This window comes from Elephantulus edwardii, unplaced genomic scaffold, assembly GCF_000299155.1.
Source record: "Elephantulus edwardii isolate Elephantulus edwardi_28Jun2011 unplaced genomic scaffold, EleEdw1.0 scaffold00165, whole genome shotgun sequence".
NCBI classification, from domain to species: Eukaryota; Metazoa; Chordata; class Mammalia; order Macroscelidea; family Macroscelididae; genus Elephantulus; species Elephantulus edwardii.
Window position 1 is genome coordinate 2,514,270 of NW_006399915.1, and position 5,353 is coordinate 2,519,622.

Below are 5,353 nucleotides of genomic sequence, written 5' to 3' on the forward strand. Positions count from 1 at the left end.
ATAAAATAAAAATTCTTAACTTAAAGCAAACACAAATACCCTGGGTAAAGTCTTGTCTTTCCTTGCAAAGTAAAGAATTAACTGGTGTCTATGTGACACAGAGGGAGTAAAGGCGGGCAAAGTAGCCAGCCCATCAGAAGCTGACCCACATGACTGATCCCCCGACCCACCAACCATGATCTCAATCCCCCTGACCCGACAGGGAACCCAAAGAAAGCTATAAAAGCAATTGGGGGGGGGGGGTCAGGGTTTTTTCCTCACCACCTTCCTGAGGAGGGAGAAAGTCTCCACATGTGGAATTAATAAACACTCTTGAAATTTTCAGATGTGTGACTGGATTTCCTTTGAGGGGCATTTCGTGGGCAGTACACTTAACACTGGGCCAATTGGCAGCACAATGATAGATGGAGAAGAGCTTGAGGTTGTTAATAATTTCAGCTTGCTTGGCCCTACAGTCAACACTCTTGGTACCAGAACCCAAGAAATCAAAAGATTAATTTTTCTGGGGAAAGCTGCTGTCAGCAGTAACCTATCAAAAGTTCCGAAGAACAACAATGTCAGTCCAGAGACTAAAGTATGCCTAACCCAGGTCATCATCTTTCCAATTACTTACTATGCATCAGAGAGCTAGACAAAGACCAAACATGCCAGAAGAAAATTTGATGTCTTTGAGTTGTACTGTAGAGGTGTATTGAACATACCGTGGACTGCCAAGAGAACAAACAGATTTATCTTGGAGAAGTTGAAACCAGGCTGCAATGTGGAGATTTTGAAGTTTGTTTCACATACTTTGAGCATATGACCTTAGAGAAGGACATCATGCTTAGAAGGGTGGAAGGACAGCACAGGAGAGGAAGACCCCAACTGAGGTGGACTTATACAGTATCTGGAGTAACAGTGGTAGTGAGTGTGTCAGAGAAAGTGAGACTGGCTCAGGATAGAGCAAAGTTCAGAATTAATGTACATAGGGTGTCTGTGAATCACAGGCCACTTGATGGCACATAACAAAAATAACAACAATTACATCAAACTAACATAAATATATCTTTGAGTAACGTCATTTATAAAATGTCCAAGTTATATGAACATGAATATTTCTTGTGGATATACACATTACTCAAGGATATGTATTTTAATACATTACTAGAGAGGGAGCTCTGGTGGTCTAGTGGCAAGAAGCTGTGCTGCAATCCTGAAAGTACATGGCTCGAGGCCACCAGCTGCTGTATGAGAGAAGGATGGGCAATCTCCTCCCATGCAATTAAATGGCTCTGAAAACCTGCTGAAGGGCCACTTTATGTCAGTTCTGACTCTATGGTAAACAACAACAACTAGAATAATTCTAAATGTAGGTTGTAATTGACGGGGTGAGGGGTGTGGGAGGTGTGAGGTGTGTGGTTTTTACCTCAAGACCTATATCTCAGATAATGTAAGAACTTGATATTTCTGTGATTTTATTCAAGTACATTTATTGATTTCTCCTCTTAATTTAGAATAATTTATTTATAAATGATTATACAAACCAAAAATTACATTTCTGTCAAGTCTCATTTCAACTAAAACTTCCATATTAGACTCAATTTGTTGCATGACTCCTGTTTACCTTAATTTTCAATATAATCTCTGTATGGATGTTTTAATATTACACTACTGATGCACTATGTGTGGATCAAAGCAAAGGACGGCTAGCATTGAGAAGAATGAGAATCCCAGAACACTTAATTGTGCTCATGCAAAACCTATACCAAGACTATACCTAGACCAAGAGACTATTGTGTGAACAGAGCAATGGACTATTACGTGTTTTAAAATTATGAAACATATGCTTTGAGACTGTATTCTTTTTCTATACCCATTTAATCTATATGCTGTGAAAATTATTGAGAAGCTGGCTTTTATGAAAAAGAATGTGGCATTGATGTTTAGGAAGACTCATCAATAACTTTTATGATGCAGATGACACAACCTTACTTGCTGAAAGTGAGGAGAACTTGAATCATTTGTTGCAGAAAGCTAAACACTGCAGCTACAATATGGATTGGATATACAATGTTCAAGTCTTTCATTCATAGGGCCACTATGAGTTGTCTACAACTTGATGGCACTTAACAACTTTATTTCAGAAGTGGATAGTCAATCATTCTTCTTAGCCTTTTTTAATTTGGGAGCTCAGCTTTAGTACATGATCTGACATACAAGCTGTATATCCAAAAGAGTAGTTGGTATACAAGCAAATATATCCATCTATATTTAAGATATCAGGGGCATAAACATGAAAAGATATTTCCTTAATACACAAACTAACAGATAAATTCTGTTGTAGACCGAGAATAAAGTATTTTTATAATTATTAATATGGACTGCCAAGAAACAAACAGATTCATCCTGGAGAGGGTTAAACCAACCTACTCCTTGGAGGCAAGGATTGTGGGGCTCTATCTGACATACTTTGGACATGTTGCAAGGAGAGACAGGTCCTTGGAGAGGGACAACATGATTGGGAGGGTGGAGGGACAGCGCAGGAGGGGAAGACCCTCTATGAGGTGGATTGATTCAGTGACTGGGGTAATCGGGATGGATGAGTGTGTCAGAAGTAGTGTGATTGGTACAGGATAGAGCAGGGTTTAGAGCTTTTGTACATAGGGTCTCTATGAGTTGCAAACTACTCGATGGCATATAACAACAACAACAATAATGACAGGCAAGAATGTGATAGAACAGAGAGCATACAAAACAGGGGGCCAGCAGTTCTTCGATTGCAGCTTCCCTGTATCTTTATTGAAAATTATTAGGAAGTAAATCACAAAGAGAATTCAATGCAAATGAAGCCAAGCTCTTTCTATTGAAAACCTTACCTTGACTCAGGAGGGAGGGATCAGCAAATACAATGCAAGAATCTGGTAAACCCTGAACAATTGCCTCAGTGCCTCAGGGTGAATTCCATCCGGAACCTCTCCCACATCCTGAAATAGCTTTCAGTTTATTACAAATATTTAGTATTGGCGTCCCATAAAATTCAGTGTTGTTCCACCCTTTCAGACTTTCTACCCTTGAATGAGTAGCTGTGAGGCAAGGCCTCTAAACTGACCCCTCGTATGAGGGCTCAGACTTCCTGTCACTCCTGTCCTTTCATTATCTGTGTGCTCACCAGCGATGATGGTGCTCTGGGCCCCAGTGTGCTGTGTCTGGATGCTGCTGTTTGTGGGCCTCCAGGCCCCACTTGGCACTAGGCATGCTCTTCCTTGATGCTGTACTTGAGACTCCCGATAAATCCAAACTCGTGGCATGGTTCTGGGTGCTGCCACTCGCAGCTTCCTAGGCCTGGTTCCGGACATGTGTCTGTGTGCTGCTGCTTGCTGGTCTCCTCTCCCTGCTTCACAGTGTGGCATATGCCTAGGCGCTGCTGCTCCATGGCAGACAGGCCCCAGCTCCACCTAAATTGTAGCATATGGTAAGAATTCATCATACACGAAAATTCAAGATTTATTAGAGGACCCAATGTATAAATGAAAACCACATCATATCTTAAAGCAGATGGAGATGCAACTCTGTGAACCTAGCTTTTAATAATGTGTTATATAGTACAATGACAGAACATAAACAACACAAGACAAAATAATAAATGTGTTGTTATGAATTTTTAAAGAAATATTTCATCAAAATAATTTAAAAAATAAAAAATATAAGCTACTGTCTGAGAGAATATTTTCAGAAATCATGTATCTGATAGGAATCAAGTAATCATGTATCTGATAGGAATCAAGTAGTCAAAATAGATGTAAAACTTTCATAATACATCAACAGAAAGAAAATAAGCCAAATCATAAAGTAGGCAACACACTTAAATAGATATTTCATCAAAGAAAACCTTCAAATGACCACCAAACCTAAAAATGTTTAATATCATTAGCCATCAGACATATGCAAGTCAAAACCACAATGAGATTTCATTTCATTCTCAATATGTCTAAGAGTAAAGGAAAACCAAAAAAATAAATAGCAAATAGTGGCAATCATTTGGGGAAATCAAATTCATTGTCACAATTAATTTCCAACAATCAAAAGGTGGATATAATCTAAATAACCATTAACAGTTGACTAGATAAGCAGAATATGGTGTATATGTTGTTGTTTGTTGTTTGTATGTGCCATCTAATTGACTATAACTCATAGCGAACCGATGCACAGTATCTTTGAACCCTGCTTGATCCTAATCCAATCTCACTGCCTCCAACACATCTACTCTCATTGCCCTAGCTAATGTGTCAATCTGTCTCACTCAGGATCTTCCTCTCCTGTGCTGTCCCTCTACTCTTCCAAGCATGATATCATTCTCCAAGGACAACATCCTCCTGGCAACTTACCCAAAATATGTAACTCTGTACTTCAAAATCCTTGTCTCCAAGGAAAAACATAGTTTCACTCTCTTTAAGACGTAACTGTTAGTTTTCTTGGCAGTCCATGGTATGTTCAGTATTCTTCTCCAACACCACAACTGAAAGACATTAATTCTTCTATCATCTCTGGTCATTGTCTACTTTCTGATGCATAGCGAGTAATTTCAGAGACCACGGCCTGCAACAAGTGCACATTAGTCTCTATACTGACATCATTGATCTTCAGCACTATGGAGAATGATGCAATTAGCCTTTTGATTTCCTGACTGCTGATACCAAGAGTGGTGATTGTGAGACACATTGTTGTTGTTAGGTGGTGTCTAGTCATGTAGACTCGTAGTGATCCTATGAACAAAAGATCTGAACTCTATTCTAACCTGTGCCATCCTCACACTTTCTGACACACAAGAGCCCATTACAGCAGTCTCTGTGTCAATCCACCTGGTTGAGAGTCTTCCTCTCCTTTACCAACTTTCCACTCTTCTCAGTATCCAGTCTCTCTCCAAGGAATAACCCCTCCTAGCAACATGCCTAAAGCACTCTGGCTTACCCCTCTCCAAGACATTTCTGTTTGTTCTCTGGGTTGTCCATGGGATGTTCAGTGCTCTTCAATACCACAACTTAAAGGCATCAATTCTGTTATTGTTATTCATTGTCCAGCTCTCAGATGCATAGAAAGTGGTCAGAAAGACTATGGTCTGAATCAGACACACTTGAGTCCTCAAACTGACATCATTACTCTTCAATATTGGAAAGGTCCCTACCTGCATGTTTTTCTGGTACATTGTGTCTCCTTATTTCCTGATTGCTGGTACCATGTTATGCCCCAAATCCAGTTCCCCCCAAGTCACCAAGGAGCCGACACCGATGCAAGGGCAAGAGGGAATTTATTTCAGATTCGAATCCGGGCCGCATTCCAAACCGTGCCCATACAACAGGGAAGATGGCCGCGGCCG